Genomic DNA, 19,315 nt, shown 5'->3' on the forward strand with positions numbered 1-19,315 from the left:
TCAGAGAAAGGTACCTCCTTCTTTGATGGCCCCGTTCTTTCCACTGGGATCTCACTTGCAGAGATCTTTCATTTAGGTCTTTTTTGCCAGAGTGTCTTGGCTTTCCATGCCTCTAATACTCTTATGGGCTTTTCAGCCAGATCCATGTGCCTTAAGGGCTGATTCTGAGGCCAGAGTGCTGTTTAGGACATCTGCCATTCTATGAGTCTGCTGTGTATCCCGCTTCCCATGTTGGATTGTTCTCTCCCTTTTTAATTCTGTCAGTTAGTATTAGCAGACACTAGTCTTGTTTATGTGATCCCTTTGACTCTTAGACCTATCATTATGATCAAGTGTAAATTGAAATTGATCACTTTGACTAGTGAGATGGCATTGGTACATGTCACCTTGATGGGATTGAATTGGAATCCCCAGGCACGTTTCTGACTCTACCATTTGGGGCAAGTCAGCTTGAGCTTATGAGGGGTGCACTCTTAAGCTCCTCCTTTAAGCCCTTAAGGTCCTTAAGCCTTGAGAGGGATGTACCCTGAGAAGTAGGAGGTGTACAAGCTGAGGTTTTCTTACCTGAAGTCCTTGGCCTGCTGTGACAGCTGGGCATGGTGGAGCTATTTCTGGGGCTGGCTTCACCTTTTCCACCACCCACCTTCACAAGGACAGCCAGGAGCACAGCCTGTTCAGCTGTTCACAGCCCTGTGGTTGGGGAGGTGCAGTAGTCCTGGGAAGCATGTGCGGGGAAGTTACTACAGACATGTCGCTCCCCCTCTTCGTGGAGGAACGACACAGGACCCTGTGCTGTTCTTTTGTCTGCTCAGCCCTCCCCGGGTTTGCTGCTGGTTCTTCCCAGGTTGGCTACCGTCCCTCCACCTCCGTGGAGGGGCGGGCCCCCTGCCACTTTCCCCACTTCCGCAGGGGAGTAGCACACCGCCGGCCGGCTCTCTCGGGGGCTGCACAGGTGTTCCTTCAGATAGATGTTCCCCTTCGATGTTCCTGGTGCATGTTGTCTCTCTCCTCCTTTATAGTCCTCTTCCACCAATCCCAACTCTGCTACCCACACGCCGAGTACGCTGCTCTCCTCCAATCAGGAGCAGGTCCTACAGTTTATTGGTTGAACTGGAGGCAGCTGTGTAGAAGCTGTTTCCTCCTCTCCCAGCGTCATATTGTGGGAGAGCAGATGCATAAAATAAGTCTTAATTCCAGTAACAGTCTAGTCCGAGTTGCTCCCAGTTGCTCCCCACACAGACACATTTTGTACTTGGGTTGCTGGATGAGCTTAGATCACCACCATTATTATTCTGGTGATTGACATGTCCATGCATTTCTGGACCATTCTTTTGGGCTCTGATTCCTGGCTGCTTAATGGGTTTGGCAGTAATGCTTCCTTGTGCATTTTGTACATGCCTGCAGCCATAGTCTGAGTGAATGGCAGCAACAATGGCAGCCTCTGCTACTATCCATTATTCAACAACTGTGACAATCTTTCTGTTTGTCACCATGACAATCTAACTTATTAATTTTCTGGTGGACCTAAAACTCTGGAGACACAATTTGACTTAGAGACGTGGGGATTATATGCGGCAGCAGGAGAGTGAAATGACCACCTTAGACAAGGAAACACAGAAGTTAATTTCAAAGAGTTGAGAGCAACAAAAATGAAATCTGGATTTCTGAATGGATACATCCGCACTCTCCTCCTTCAGACACATTTATAAACTTCCTGGTGCCAGGATTTGTAGAAAACATGCAGTGTGATTCAGATGGATGATGAACAAGAACACTACAAACTGTTTTCCAAGAACAGTTTGCTGGGTGCAGTGACGAGCAGGTTGCCACGTCACTCAGAAAACTGGCAGGAACATGAGAGAATTTCAAGAATTCATGAAGAGTTAAGGAATGGCTCTTCATTTCTGGATAAAATGAATGCTGTGATAACCTAAATAATATACTTTCTCACATAAAGCAAATAATTTAAGAATATAAAAAAGTAATGAATTGGGATATATGAGGTTATTATTACACTTTAACTGAAACTATTTTTTTTTTTGACAGGCAGAGTGGACAGTGAGAGAGAGAGACAGAGAGAAAGGTCTTCCTTTGCCGTTGATTCACCCTCCAATGGCCGCCACGGCTGGCGCGCTGCGGCCGGTGCACCACGCTGATCCGATGGCAGGAGCCAGGAGCCAGGTGCTTTTCCTGGTCTCCCATGGGGTGCAGGGCCCAAGCACTTGGGCCATCCTCCACTGCACTCCTTGGCCACAGCAGAGGGCTGGCCTGGAAGAGGGGCAACCGGGACAGAATCCGGTGCCCCGACCGGGACTAGAACCCGGTGTGCCGGCGCCGCTAGGCGGAGGATTAGCCTAGTGAGCCGCGGCGCCGGCCTGAAACTATTTTTAAATAAAAATTTTAGTATTAATTGAGTCCCTTTTTTATACTAGTCTCTGGCAGAGAAGCATATGTTTTCTGATTTAGCTTCCAGATCATTAAATTCTGTGTAATGTTAAGCAGTGTGATTTCACTCAAACAATTCAACACAAATTCAAGATTCACTGAGAATTTTACTAAGGATGGAATAAGCCCTGTATCCATCTGTATTGCTATTTCATATTAGTCTATCTCTTTGAACTATGTTGTCATTTTAGAGATCATAAACTTCAAGTGTGGTGCGTTTTTCTTTTTTCCTCAGTCGAATTCTAATATTTGTTTTTCTAGTACAAATTTATCTTCCTGGGAGAATTCTCTCAGGGAAGGGAAATGGGTTCTTAAGGGAAAATGGTGACACCTGTTCCATTGTGACATTCATTACCTTGAGAGGGATTTCAATCCCAGATCAGCATTTTCAGACATTGTGATCTTTGACACATGTCTGATCTGTCTTCTGGAAAATGAGGCTAATGTGTAATAGCGATATTGGAATTTGGGGTGCACATTATAAGCATTGTATTAGTGTTTGTGAAATGAATTAACTATACCCAGTGACTGACAAGTGAAACACCTTAATTAACAAGCTCAACTGGCTGACTACAAGGCCGTGGCTATACATCTCATGGCAGTCTTTGTGTGTGTTGCTGTTTACTCATTATATATGGACTTCAGCAGATACATCCATGTCCATGAGATCCAGTCCAGCCTATCTTAAATCACTCTCTCTGTGCATGCATCTCTCCATTTCCACGGTTCAGTGCATTGTGCTTATATCAAAAAGGGATACATGAATATGGTTACCCTTCTGTCCTCTGTGACAGGCATCCAAAGGCCCTGGGATGTTACATTTACTTGAAATCTCTCTTGGATTTATTGAGATGCTTCATCTTTCTAAGAATTATCTTGGCTTTAGACTTTATTCAGGATAAATACCTTATTTTTCTCAGCATCAACAAAATTTCTTTAAAAAAAAAAAAACCACCTCACTCTTATTGGATTCTATTCAGTAATATCTTCCTCATAGGCCATTTTCCAGGGGGTAGAATTAAAGTTTATGCCTAAGATAGCTACTAGTCATACAATATTCAAAGAATTTTCTTAAGTGATAAAACCAAGGAGAAAAGCAGAAGGTTAGAAAATGTTGACTAGTGAATGAACTTCCTGATTTTTTGTCAATGAAAACTTTACTAGTGTGCATTGCTAGAAGTTTAATCTCATGGTACCCACACTGGGAACAATGTGCTGTGTCTCAAGAGACGACATCTAGGGAAATGTGAAGTCCCAATGGGAGGCCTCAATGAAAGACCTACACTTTTTGCTTTATATTTTTGGAAAATGTGTTAACATTTCACTTGAAGAAGAGCACCAAATGCTTTAAAAAAATAAAGTATCATTTTGGTAGATTATAAAGGTATAGATTAACATTAAAACATTTTATTGCCATTGTAAATATTAATCTTGGAAACCCAATGCTATAACTCTTATTTTAAAAAATTATGTCAATACCTGAGTGTATCACAGTTTCAATTACCTGTTGGGAAAAATAAATGTAAAATGTTTTTAACATAGAATTGTCTTCAAGATCGAAGAGGTGAACTGAATAAATGAAAATATGTCTCATGTGCATGCATGGAAAACATCCCTGAAATCAACTACATATCAATATAAACTCTGCCAAAATTGTAGCACTTTTAAAAATTGACACTTTAATCTAAAAGTTTTATAGAGGGACAAAAGGTTCATGAATAAACAAATATAATAAGCAGAGAAAATATACAAAAGGACACTGTCCAACTATGATTTAAAAACAAGCAATAAATAAGTGATCAATATGATTACAACAAAATTATGGATTCATATTCATGACATATGTCATTGAAGAAGAAAATTTTATTTATAATATCTAAAACAGGTAAAACAATGTGCAAAGAGTTCCTTAACATTGATAGAAAGACTATAGATAAATGTGAAGAAAAAAATCATAAAAAGAAAGTATCAAGTCTAGAGGAGACATGAAAAGAAGCCCTAACTTGTAAGCACAACATATAGACATGGAAGGCAAAGCAATATGATTCCACTAACTGTCAATATTTTGCTTTCCTTAATGTCAGATCATAAGGCAAGGCCTTATCGCTGTTAGTTGCAGGAGATCATTTCAGTTTCGGGAGAGAAGTACAAGTATTTTTGTACAAGAAGTACAAGAGTGAGCAACAAAAGAAAGAAAATCCTCAGAACCTACGGCTGGACAAGTCACATAGCTGAGTAATACAGATGACTGATTGTTATGGGCAACGGGGGCCTTAATATGGCTACTCATTTTGAGGAAGCACATAGAATGCATAAAAGTTGTTCCACCAAAGGATCCAGAAGAATGGAATTTATCCCTTGATTTCTGCCTCTCATTAGTTGGACACATTCTGTAGATACCAAGTTCCTGTCACATGAATATGAGATGCTTCACTGATTTAAGCTTCACTGAATGTGGGATGAGCAGATACCAAGGAAAGAAGTCTTTAGGCAGAGACACATATGCAGCAGGCACTGGAACTGAGAAGCTGCAGTGTATGTAGCTGCTGGTAAACTCAGAGTTGGATATATGGGGTAGGGCATTTTGTATACTCTAGTCTACTTCTTGCATGATCAGATCCACTCATGGCCTACAACATGCCTACTCTGTCACTTTGCATGTTTGATGAACAATCATTGTGAAATGGTAGATTCTTCACTACATTTCTATACTGCTGCATCTGTTTTTGTCTCAGGCTACCTTTTCAAGAGGATTGTATATAAAGCCTTGAATGACAGACATTATACACAAAGTCACACCATTTCCTTTTAAGTTACTGTAGTTTACTAAGTTGTAGTTTTCTCAGCTACAACTAAAATCTGCTGCTGTGTAGAACCCAAATTTCCATTCTGCAAGGGCTCCATGGACTTGGGGAGCAAGAAGATTTGATGTGAATACTAAATTCATGCTGCTTCATGTGCTGTAATAAAGTTCTTTATCTGTAACACAGGGGTCTGGTATCTTATTTTACCAAAGAGAAAACTGGCAGGGTCACTTGTTGGACAATAAGATAGAGCCCTGAACCCTTCAAAGCCACAATTTTGAAACAAATCCTTTATAGTGTTAGGATTTATGGAAGAATCTTTGTATCTAAACACTTCACTCAGGTTTGAAAATGTAACATATTGTGATCCCCTTTATTAATTATACACACTTTTCAGTGCATTGCTTTAGATTTATAAAACACCTATCTCATCATAATTGTAACTATGCCGAACCACACATATTGATTGTCAAATGAGTTGCTCGATTAAACACATTCAATAGGAGGGGTGGGTGTTTGGATAAGACACAAATTGAGAGGTTTGTGTCTCCCATCCAGAACACCTGGACTCCTCTGCTGTCCCAGGATCCTGACTCCAGCTGCCTGCCTGTACACCCTAGCAGACAACAGCAAGGAATCCAGTAATTGGTTTCCTGTCACCCATGTGGGAGACCTGTATTGTGGTCCAGGCTCCTGACCTAGATGCATTCACTGGGGACAACTGGGGAACAAAATGGCTGATGAGTTATTTTTATGTCTCTGCCTTTGCTCTCTAATAAATAAATAAATACCTTTTTGAATTTTTGAAAAATAATTATGAAGGAGTTCTCCATTTTCCATTTAGGTTGAGCCCAAGTTTTAGGTTTGTAGCTGAAATAGTTCAAATGTTTATTTTTAGATTGGTTTTACAATGTAGTTGCATGTAGACATTTAAAGATTTATTTATTTAAAAGAGTTACCTAGAAAGAAGAGGAGTGCACATTGGAAAGCCAAATTGAGAGAAATATTTGTAATTTTCAAATACTTAACTTCAAAACAAGATGTGTTTTAAACACCAAATGAGCTTCCATGTTTAATTGAATGTCTTTCCAGGAGGAAGCACCTGGCTCCTGGCTTCGGATCAGCGCAGCACGCTGGCCGTAGCGGCCATCTGGGGGTGAACCAACGGAAGGAAAACCTTTCTCTCTGTCTCTCTCTCTTTCTCTAACTCTGCCTGTCAAAAAAAAATGGAGCATCTTTTACTTTGAAATGAATTGACTTTGAGAGAAGACCTGATGTTTAATATGTTGCAAATAATCTGTCTAAAACTACTGTAAATGCAGAAGTTAGACTTCACTCAGATGTTCACCAAAGCAAGTGCACTATCCACTTCTTCAAACCACAATTACCTGTTTTGAATAAATTTGCTTGTTTTTGTTTTCCATAACAAATGAAAATATTACCTGGTCAATTTTCCATAAGAGGGCTCTGACAGCTCGGAGGGAGAGCATACATGCTCCTGAAGTGTTAATGTGCGGGCACATTCTGTTCTGCAAAGGAATGGTCAGTGCATGATTTTCTGAAAGTGCATTCACCATCCCCATGCATGCAGTCGCAATGGACTCTGTGTTTGTTCACTTGCACTAGTGTCCTTGTGCACCTAGCAGTGCTACTGGAAATGTGGCAGGGAAAACTGACTCTGAATTTGACCTGATTCATTGTTACATTCTATTGTCAAATAATTCTGGGTAAATACTGAGTTTACTCTCTGACTCAGAAAAGAGACAGGTGGCTCCAAGTCCCCATGTTTGATTATGATGAAGGTAGCCAGTTCCCAAGTCTCTTGGAACTCATGAGAGATGTTTCTTTTCAGTTCTATGTAATAGCCTTCTGTTCCTGAATTATCTTGCACATCCAAGGACTCATCTTTGTCTGTTAGTAAAGCTCCAACAAGTTTCCGTCAGCCAACTATTTAATTTTGCTGAAAACTCAATAGCAACAGAAACTTAAAATAACTGGATTCACTTAGCATGGAACAAAGGCTTTGTGTGGGCCATGAGGCAGTACTTGGTGAGCCCTTGAAGCTAAAGGTGTGCATAGGATAAATAGGGGAGTACCGAGCAGAGGGCAGTGGCAGGGAGGAAATGTTACTGGGACATTGCACAATTGCAAAAGGTAGAGATATTTGAAATGAGATGTAAAATATTTATAATTATTTAAACCTGGAATACATAGTAAGAACTTTCCCAACTGCTAAGTGCCGAGTTTCTTCTCTGGTGATTCAGTCAAGGATACAGGCCTGCAAGAAATTTTGTTTTTCTCCTTAAGGATGATTTATAATCATACTTGTATATCATAGTTTTTATCTTTTCATCTCTTCCTATCACTATGCATATCCCCATCTTGTTAACCCTAGATGGACTTCTGGTGCTCTTAAAGTGATTTTTTTTAACGATTTATTTATTTATTTATTTGAAATTCAGAGTTACACAGATAGAAGAGAGGGAAAGAGAGAGCTGTGCTGATCCCAAGCTAGGAGCCAGGAGCCTCCTCTGGGTCTTCCTATGTAGGTGCAGGGGCCCAAGGAGTTGGGCCATCTTCTACTGCCTTCTCAGGCCATAGCAGAGAGCTGGATTGGAAGTAGAGCAGCTGGGTCTTGAACCGGTGCCCATATGGGATACCGGTACTTCAGGTGGCAGCTTTACCCATTTCACCACAGCGCCGGTCCCTTAAAGTGATATTAAAGTATCAACTGTAAGTCTAAACAAACTCAGACTTTTTATTTATGCATTTAATCATATCATTTAAAGTACCAATGTGATGAATACATGGTATCATCTCCTTCCATTCTCCCAGTTTTTTAACAAATAAACTTACATATGATTATAAAAATATGAATTTCTGAAAAATATTTTACTGGATTTTTTTTACTTCTACTTTTGCTATTATTATGCCCAGGTTTTCCACATATTATTAAAGATTACACTTCTTTTTTTTTATTTAATGAATATAAATTTCCAAAGTACGACTTATGGATTACAATGGCTTCCCCCCCATACCGTCCCTCCCACCTGCAACCCTCCCCTTTCTCACTCCCTCTCCCCTTCCATTCACAAAAGATTACACTCCTAAGACACAAGGTTTTGTCATTCCAGATGATCCTTGTTTCTTTTTTTTTTTGAATTTTTAAAAAACTTTTATTTAATAAATATAAATTTCAAAAGTACAACTTCTGGATTATAGCTGCTTTTTCCCCCCATAACCTCCTTCCCACCTACAACCATCCCATCTCCTGCTCCCTCTCCCATGCCATTCACATCAAGATTCGTTTTCAATTCTCTTTATATACAGAAGATCAATTTAGTATATACTAAGTAAAGATTTTAACAGTTTGCACCCACACAGAAACACAAAGTATAAAGTACTGTTTGAGTACAAGATCCTTGTTATTAATAGAATTTTGGTTTAGAAACAATGCACCATAAGTCAATGGTACTGTATTTTCATAAGCAATTTTTAAACATATTAAATAATTTTAAATAAAATTTATACTGTGTTTTGATAAACAATTTTATAGACCTTGAGAGAACAAGTTTCAAGCTACCTACCATATAGTAGTCACTGGTAATTCTGACTTGCTTTACATAATTGAGAGGGCCAAAACTGTTTTATTCACTCCCATATTTTGGCACCTAATACAGTGCCTGGCACATATTGAAGTCTTAAACAATACTGATTGAATGAAAATCACAACAGATGTGACAGATACATAGAATGAAAACCAGATCATAATATAAACAGGTTAAGGAGAGTTCAGAGAGACAGGATATGACATGTTCATGGGAAGGTGAAAATAGTTTTCTTTAAGTAGAATGCTTAATATGAACCATGAAAATATATAAATAATAAATATAAATAAATTGAGATGTATGAATAGTGATATCCAGATGTAACCATAGTGTATAGAGGAGACAAGTATTTGAGAACATGGATATGTTTTGGTAACAGCACAGACACTGAAGAACTGTGGGAACAGAGCTAGAAAACAAATGGGGTCTTGAATGCCAGGTTGAGAAACATATCTTTTGATTCAGATCCAGGAAGATTATGTCTGTCAGCTTTCAATTGCTAGATTGAAAGTTGAATAATAAGAAGCAGCTCATAGGCATGGCTCCTTTTTAAGTTGGGTTTTGGTGAGGACATTCTGGGCTCTGTCACATTGTAAGAAAATATCTGGTGGTGCATTTTCAAGACAGAATGTTAACTGACTTTCAGATGTAGCAAAACTCACAAGGGAAACAGGATGTTAGGGAATAGGACTCACAAGAGAATACTAAAGTGCAGAAAAGGAAATAGGAAGCTGACTTTGTAACTTGGGCAACATCTGCAAAGAGTAATCCCCCATAGTGCTCAAACAATAAGGAAGTGGGAGAGGGACCAGCATGCTAGGATATAAACTGCTTGCTCTAACTGATCCTGTGTGCCTGCTCAGATTCCTGATCTTGCAAAACTGATAATAAAGTCTTGCTTTCACTGTGCTGTCTCAGTCCTAGTCCATCCCTTGCATGGAGAAATGAGGAAATTCCTCACACCAGAGCAGATCCCAGTGGTAGGAGGATGATGGAGGGAATAATTCACATTGCTACACAGGCAATCAAAGGGCAATTCTGGAGCTTAAATAAACATTTCATTCAGACACACGGCTTCTAGAACAATTTATTCTTTCTACAACTTGTCTAGGAGATTAATGTTCCTGTCTGAGGGCAGAGGCCACCATGATCAAAGAAATCTCTAGATAGATTCATGCTTTTAAAGGTTCCACACAATCCCTCACAACCACATTGGAGACCAGGCCTCCAACACATAGACCATAGAGGGATAGACCACTCCATACCATGGGAAGGATTAATTGAAGAAGTTTTGAAAAGGGGACCAATAAGACTTAAACTAATAGAAATACGATTTTTACACTAGTTGTAAAACAAATTATATAAGGAAAATAGTAGAATCTGGAAGGATAAATGATGAACAACCTGAATTTGAGGAAGCAAAGATATGAAAACTATATATTAAAATCAGGACACTTGCCTTAAAGAACAAAAGGAGGGACTCGATTGCAAATGAAGAAGTAAAATATGCTGAAGTTGGCCACCAATAAGAGGAAAAGACGACTGAGTGATGCCTGAAATTTCAAAGTTGGGCAAATGAATAATAGGACTGGTGAAGAATACGGGGGAGGAGGGACAGGGATTTGGGGTGTCATTGGTTAGGGAGGTTAGTTACATCTTGAGATTTTTTTTCAGAATCCATTCTGTTTAAGCAATTGATTCAGTTCTGATTTCCTTTGCAATATTTCACATCTTCAAAGAACTATCTCCATGAACTGCTGGAGCTCTGTTGGTAAATGCAGCAGACACCAAGAGAGTTACTAAAGAAAAAGCCAAATGACTGTTGCTAAATTTGGAGAATTCCCTTCCTGTCTTAGGTGTCAGCTGAGTTTATAATTCTGAATGGCACTTCCGTTCCAAGTACAGTGGGAGTGAAACAGTCTTAAGCTTTGTTGAGAAAGCTGTGATTTTTCTGTGTGATCCAAAGTCTGAGAAGTCTTCACTTGACATGAATTTTATCCAATCTCACCAATTTTATGTGTATTTGACAATGTGCTTTTTGCTTTGAAGTTAATAGTAATTTAATTCAGATACTAATGTCTAAAGCCACTGGTACTCTTGATTTACTGTATCTCCAAGGTGAAGCACCTTAGCCTGTAGATTTCTTTTATGCTGCTTCATTCTGGAACCCTTGATATATGTCTATAGTTTATATTTATTGTGTCCCAAGAATTACATTAGGGGCTGTGGAAATGTATTCTTTTAAAATTTTTAAGAAAGATTTATTATATTTATTTGAAAGGAAGAGAGGGAGAGGGAGAGGGGGAGAGAGAGAGAGAAAGAGAGAGAGAGAGAGGGATCTTCCATCAGCTTGATGACATCTCAAATGGCAGCAATGGCTAAGATGGAGACCAAAGCCAGAAGCCAGGAGTTTCTTCTGGGTCTCCCACATGAGTGCAGAAGCCCAAGCACTGGGGTCATCTTCCACTGCTTTCCCAGCACATTAGCAAGGAGATGGACTGGAAGTGGAGCAGCCAGATTCAAACCAGCTCCCATATGAGATGCGGACATTGCAGGTGTTGGCTGTACTTGCTAAACCACATTGCCAGCCCCATAGATCTGTATTCTAATTTATGTTGTGATTGAATTTATATTGGCAGTAGTAAAAGTCAGTTGGATAATGGATTACTCATCACTCAGCTTCAACCACAATTTTACTAAACAAAATACTAACTCATAGCTTCTTATGAAACATTCAAATGTTTTCTGGGTCCTACCTCTTCAAACATACATCTGTAAAAATTATACTCTATAGCAATATTTTTTAGTTACTTGATGATGAGACAATTTTAAAGTTGGAATGTAGTATTAAAAATCAGAGATGACCCTGTAATGCCATAATGATCACACTAAAGCTAAGAATGAAAAAAACAGTAATTGATTCACTTTTTAAAACTTTATTACAGAAAGGAATATAAAAAGACATGTATTTTAAAAATGCAATATGGTATTACTTATAAAATTACACATTCCTATATTTAAAATGTAAGACCACATCCACAACTTAGACAAGTGACTCTCAACTGAACTCCAGATGCTAATGACACATTTAATTGGCAAATGCTGCCTGAATCTTGGTGTTCAGAGACACTTCATCTCCTACACCAGCTGATTATTTATGCATCTTCTTTGACCATGAAACACTAGCTTTAATAAAAAAGATAAAAAGATACTAACATAAAATAATAAGTACCCAATAACAAGATATCAATCCAAGTATCAAATATGGTACTCTGTTCGTTTTATGTGAAAACTGAAGAGTTGTCAGCACCTACACAACACATTCTGGGATGTCTTACCCTCCCCAGCATTTCCAGTCAAAAATATTTCATTACAAAAACACACGTTCATCCCAAGTCTACAGAAATCAAAACACAGGCTCTTCTGTTTGCACAGGACAACCACCCCATATGTATCATGATTTCTACAGAGCAAATTTGGAGGGTTTTAGGGAAGGGCTTCATTGCCATTCTGTGGTCTTCACCACATAGCTGCTATTGTCTTAGCAAATTTCATCCTGCAGGTCTCTCTTTTTTTTAAAATTTTTATTTACATAAGGTGAACAAATTTCATGTTATCCATATAAACAGATTTAACAGCATAATGATATTTGCCACCCCACCCTCTCTCACTCATGCTCCCACCCTCCCTCCTCCTTCTTTTTTAATTTTTTCTTTTATTTTTTACAGTGACATACTTTTGGTTTATTTTATAACCCCAAGCTTAAGCCTCCAATAAATAAAGAATTAAACAAGTAGCAACTAGAAAAGCCACTATTCCTCAAGAATATAAACAAGAGTTGATAAACAATAATAAAATCTCAAAATGTCCATTTCACTCATATACATTACAATTTTTTAATCTGTGTATTAGTTACCAAAAATCAGGGGAAGCATATGATGTTTGTCTTTTTGGAGACTGGCTTGTTTCACAAAGCATAATCATTTCCAATTGCATCCATTCTGTTGCTAGAGACAGGATTTCATTCTGTTTTATGGCTGAATAGTATTCCATAGTGTATATTTGCCACTTTTTTTTTTTTATCAGTTGATGGACGTTGGATTGATTCCATATCTTCCCTATTGTAAACTGAGCGGCAATAAACATAGGGATACAGATAACTCTTTCTACATAAAATACTTATCAAAATCACTTCCTGAAAAAAATATACTCTGTTAAGTAAATTTATAATGAGCAAAACTATTTCCAAGATGATTTTTTTTAGAATAAAGCAAGAACACTAATGAGTATTTTGATTTAAATAGATACTATCTCTGGAACTGCTGTGCTACCCATCCACCTCCTTTCTGCCTCTGGCTTTTCTGGTCTCATTCCCACTCTACCATGTCTGTAGCTCTCAGGCTGATTTCTGGATTTTTTGTTAGTTCTATCTGTGCCTCCTTCTCTATCCACCCCCCTTCCATCTACAGCTCCCCTACCTCCTTCTCTCTGTACCTTTTCCCTAGCACACCTCTGGGGCTGCGGGGAGTGTGCGCAGGGCTGCTTAGCATTAACCTGACTGCATGGAGTGAGGTTGCTCCAGATCCACGCCCTAGCGTTCCCTCAGCAGCTGTGCTTAGTCTGGCACTAACCTGGGAGCCCGCATGCTACTAGAGCCAGCAGCTCACAAAATGTCCAGTGAATCCACACCGCAATCAGGCTCGCAGGTGGCTATGTGAACGCTCCAGGTGCAGAGACTACTCTGGCAAGTGCTCCGGGCTGCCAGCGGCTCTGCCTGAGCTGGCACGGCTGTGCACCCATTGGCCCCCGGTCTCACTGGCTGGGGCGATGAGCAGAGCTAGCCAATTGATGTTGCCGTCCAGAGTGTGGAAGGTGTGGCTGATGTCCCGAAGTTCCTACCCTCTCAGGAAATTCCTGTTTCGGATGTAAAACCAGGAGGGGTCATGTGGCCACTGATGTACCGCTGCCTGGGACAGGCTGGAGATTGCTTGGAGACTGCTTGTCCTAGGACCCTGCCCTCTAGCCCCCATCACCAAGTGTGGACGCCCCCAAACACACACTTGCGGTGGAAGAAGTGCAGGGAGCCGTCTTTAGAGGTCCACAAAGGCCCGGCGACTTCAATTTGTAGTGAAATGCAGAGATAGGCAGTGGAATCATTGGTGTGGCTATCAGCAAGCATTTTTAAAGCACCTGCTGGGCATGGTCTGCAGGGACAAACCAGACGGGGAGGGATCTGTAGCACTGTTTAAAACGTTACCTTCTAACCACACGAGCTTTGTGTCACTCCCAAAAGAACAATGACCCCAAAGCGTGGCTGCTGTAGAGCAGCTGCAGGTCACGTGTCTGGAACAACAGCACCATGAAGTTCTGTGGCAGGCGCTACTCTGGGGGCCAGTCCCGGTGGTGCTGCTGCTGACCTCTGCTGGCGACATTTGCTGTCAGCGAGTTCGTGGCCTGTGACCGGCAAAGGACCCCAGCTTCCACCAGTGATGCCAGGTGGGGGTGGGGGTTGGAGGGGGGAACATCGTGGTCATTCTATCCCAGAGCTGCTCTGGCCTCGCCTGGTGTCCACTCCTGACTCCATTCAGCCTTGGAACAGGCTCCGGACCTACACTGGAAGCCTGGCAGGACTTGAAGGGCCTTTCTCAGCTCCACGCAGTCCTCTTAAGGGAAGATTAGCAAACCCTAAAGTGCGTCTCTTTGACAACCACCAACAAGGTATCTTCTTATTCTGCTCTTCAGGCCCAATTCAAAGACAAGGCTTTTCTATTTTTTCCACTTGACCTGCATAGTCAGTGCCCAATATTTATTCTTCACCAGCTCTTTACCCACCTTTCCACTCCCTCACACATGCTGACACCTGTTTTCACAACAGTCATACATCCTCAGACACTCCCTGAAGAAACTCACATCCACCCCCACGCTCATATACACACATACCTTCAAATGCTCTCTCGCTCTCTCTCTCACACACACACCTGTATGCCTCTCTCTGTCTTCTGCCCTTTAAATAAAATAAACCAAATAAGAAAAAAATTAAAACATGAGCAAATGCTCCGTGAACTAGCTGAAGCCCCCTAGAGTGAACTGTGAAGTGGAAACCAACATGGTGTAGATGGCAGTGTGAGTGATACAGATGAAAATGCTGAGGGGAGAAGCCAATTGGTTTTTGACAAATTGAGGTGATTAGAGATGTGTTTGTTCCAGTAGAAAACTACTTGCACTATTATCCTTTACAGATGCTCATTATGTTGGAGACATTGCTATCTACCTATAAAGTGATACATTTATGAAACCCTTCATGCTGAAGCTGGATGGTCTGATATAAATGTTTCAGGATACCATCAGATATGCTGACCTCTATTCTCCTCATAGAGTTCACAGAGAGTCTTGATTCTTAACAGAGACATTCATATTGCAAACTAGAAAAATATGCTTCAAGCTCAGATCTAAAAATCTCCTTGACTGCCCCCTGACTCAGAGATTAATTTTATAGCTAGTAGTAGCCACTAACTATTTTTATGCCTTTCCTTCTCTCTCTGTATCTCTGACTTTCAAATAAAACAAATAAACCTTAAGGAAATAATACAGTTATTTTCCTTCTTATTTTAAAATTGGATTGATTTTTAGGAAACAGTCTTCAGTGTTTTGTTAATGGCAGGAAAAGGAGGTTGTGAACACAGATAGATCACCCACATTGAGTCAGGACTTTATTCAGATTCCCCCAGGGCATGATGACTAGAATGAGTTCACATGCTTTTACATGGTTAAGAGGATATCAGGGAGTGGGAGGGACCACCATCAGCCCAGAAGGCACTTTGAGTAGATCTTCTTGGAGGAAGGGGCCTAAGTAATTAAACCTTGAAAATGAGACTTTATTACTTTGTAACAGATACCAACAGAACTTAGAACTCTGGTGACCAGGCACTCACATTGTAGGCACAACACCTTTTTTCCAGGTAAGAGATGGGAGATGTTCAAGAAAGCAAGATGTTCTGCCATTTTCTGTCATGACCCAGAGTGAGGGCTTTTACAGTGCTTCACACGTTGGCTCAGCTCTCACTCTGGACACTCGGGCCATTTTCCAGGAGGAACTCACAGATAACAGGCAACCCAGGAAAGTCCATCCAGGTCAGCCCTCGGTGTGACCCCATCTTTATCCTCTCTCCATTACCGTGTAGGCATTAGGCATAAGTTTTGTGAACAGCACAGGATTTTAGGTGTTGAAGCCTGCTGTGTAGGTTATGATCTTATCCTAAGTCGTTTATGATCAGATGAGAGAGTGAACATTGGGGACTAGCTTTTCTACTTGGGTGTGACTCCCAAGAACTCATACTATCATCTGGTGTGCTTTATGGCTGGAGGTCTAAGCAGATGTTCCTCATATCTGTAATGTGATATCCCCTGATGTCGGGGAACAGGACAGCCTGGCCAGCTGTGCCTCTCCCGACATGTACAAGTACGAGAAGTTTAGTGCTGGGCTTTTTCCACCCTGCCCGTTGCTAATCACAAGATCCTGTTTTGACTTTAAGCATCCTGTTATTGCATGTTTCCCACAGATACTAAGTTTTGTTTCTTGCTGATTTGGTAACATGTTTTCCGCATAGTTATTGCCTAAGTCATTGCTGTTGTCTTTGTTGGTTGGCTATTATATTTAGAATAATATATAAACAGGTGGACGGTGGGAGGGAGATATATAAGAGGGTTGGAGGAGGTGAAGGCGGTGGGTGTACGCGACATGTAACCCGAGTCTGCTGAAAAATAAAGTAGAAGCTGAAAAGTCAATAAACGTGTCTGGTGTCTCCAAGGTCTCGCCAGCGTTAACCTATCCGGAAGGTGCACACCCGCACCCTAAGGAATAGCCATTAGGACAATGATGTTTCTTGGGCCACCTGCCAAGCCTTCTCTTTGCAGAGCTCCATATAAAAGATCAGTTATGAGCCATTTGAGGAGAAACAGAGACACGAACTAGTACCTATATGGGATGCTGGTGTCACAGGTAGAGGCTTAGCCCACTATACCACAGCACTGGCTCCTAAAACCAATGATTCTAAAACATGCCATCCAACATCACATTTTCCACTTTTTCCTATTCCTAGAAATGGTTAGCTACTCCAATATTACAACTCAGCAATCAAACATCACTCTGCATGACTGCTCCACTTTCCTTTTGTCCTTCCTGATCATCTTGTTGGACTCTAATGCTGTGGATTTTTAAGACCAATGATAGAAATGTTTAAGAAGTAGAAAGGCAAGTCCTTCCTAACATCAAAATCTTCAATGGAATTATAGAACCCTTAGAACCCAATTCCCAGTATATTATAAAAATAACTTACATAATGTATGCAAGATTCCCAGAATAATGCTCCCTAATGTACTTGTGATTGCATAGCATGTGACCAATAAACAATACACCAATGAAAATAAATGAATTGTTTTCCAGAAGCCAATTTACTCAGACATCGCTGCCTTCTCAAGTCTTTGAGGACCAACAAAGTATCTGATGTCTTGAGATGATGATTGGATTTCTTCAATAGAAGCCCATGGTACTCATGTTTAAGTAACCGGATAAAAGTGACTTAGGACCAACTTGATTCTCTAGCGTAGTGCCACCATAACTGGTCAAGGAGGAGAAATATCAGCATCAGCAGGGGTCTTCATCAATAAAGCAATCCATGGATTCCACTGAAAACCTGCAGGCTCACAATTTCCTAGAATGACACCTGAATACCAAATGACATGTATGCACATTGGAGTTTGAAAGGTAAAACTGAGTGGTTCTCAACTCGGGCTTCTAATGAGGGTCACATGACTAGCTTTAGGAGCTACCAAAATAAGCACCCTGCTCTACAAATTCTGCCTAATGATTCTGGGTGGGAAAAAAAAGTTTAGCTTTGCTAAGTGACAGGTTCCGTTTTATGTTTTTAGCATGTAAAACATGATGTTTGTTGGAGGACATGTGAGTAGGACAGGAGGAATCATCTGTTCAAACCAGAGGACATTGTCAAGTCTGCTGTGGCATTAACTCATTTTGAGGCTGGGGATATTGCAGGACTCTTGTGTAGTTGGCACATGCTGAGAACATACAGTCACATCAGGCCAACACAGCTAGGAAAATATGTTCACACCTGGGGATGTTTGGCACCCAGATGTTCTTTCTTTAAAAAAATTATTTTATTTGTTCGAAATACAGAGTTACAGAGGTAGAGACAGAGAGAGAGAGAGAGAGAGAGGGAGAGAGAGAACTTCCATCTGCTGGTTCACTCCCCAGATGGCTGCAATGACTGGAGCTTCAGCGATATGAAGCCAGGAGCGAGGAGCTCCCTCTGGGTCTCCCATGTGAGTGCAGGGGCCCAAGCATCTGGGCAATCTTTTACTGTTTTCCAGGCCATGACAGAGAACTGAATTGGAAGAGGAGCAGCCTGGGTTAAAACCAGTGCCCATATGGGATGCCAGCACTTCAGGCCAGGGTTTTAACCTACTGTGCCACAGTGCCAGCCCCCAGATATTCTTTCTTGTGATTGTTTAATTTTTCCATTAGTGCCTCTTGTTTGTATCAATCTAAAAGCCATAACTTGTCATGTTCTACAGGGGACATGGCAACTGTGAGTCTGGTGGGAGATTAGCTCACTGCAATATTTTCTTATAACTATGTGTAGGATGCCCCATCTCACATCCATGGGCTCCCTGCAAAGACTGGGTGAGTGTGTCCTTCTCAGGTCTCTTAGGGGCAGTAAGTGGCCCACAGACAGTTGGGTTGATGGATGTTGTAAGATGACTTTAAATGATGTGTGAATGAAATCTTCATAATTTCAGCTTTTTATCTTAGAGAATAACAATTAAAATCAGTAGACTTTTGCAGATACAAACATCTATTTCATGTCTTATGTCTTATTGGTTATAGATCTAACTAGAAATAAAATTCGTAGTTGCATGATTCATTATTTGAATTACAATTCTTTGTTTTTATTTCATTTGAAAATTTTTCTTATGTTCATTTGCTATATGCATAATTTGAAATTTTGGTTTTTGAAAAATATTAAATTCTATCTAACTCATAATGCTTTGCTTCTACCTTTTATACTTTTAAACTTAGGGATATGATATATACATTAAGTATTTTTGAGCTTTAAATGTGTTATCACATAAAACATTAGGATTTTTAATGTTGAAAATAAGTGTTCTAAGTAATCCCAAAACTAATTTTCCCTCCATTGTTATAGTTGACCATGGAGAGATTTTGTTTTCTGGTCACCATTCAACTTTTAGAAATATTGCCAGCTGCTGGTTTTCAAATGTCCATAATGTTAAGGACTAATTTAGTGCACCCACCATGTTAAATGATTGTCATAAAGTACATTCACCATTAGAACTTTATGTTTTATGTAAACTCAATTTTTAAAGATTTATTTATTTATTTGAAAGTCAGAGTTAAAGAGAGAGAGGGAGAGATGGAGA

General features: G+C 40.3%; 1 pseudogene; it reads left to right on the top strand.

Moving 5' to 3' along the window:
• The window catches only part of ORYCUNV1R-PS1575 (vomeronasal 1 receptor oryCunV1R-ps1575 pseudogene), a 1,374,299-nt pseudogene that overhangs the window by 128,570 nt on the left and 1,226,414 nt on the right, over positions 1-19,315 (top strand).

Source organism: Oryctolagus cuniculus, chromosome 19 (assembly GCF_964237555.1).
Source record: "Oryctolagus cuniculus chromosome 19, mOryCun1.1, whole genome shotgun sequence".
In the NCBI taxonomy this organism is placed as follows: Eukaryota; Metazoa; Chordata; class Mammalia; order Lagomorpha; family Leporidae; genus Oryctolagus; species Oryctolagus cuniculus.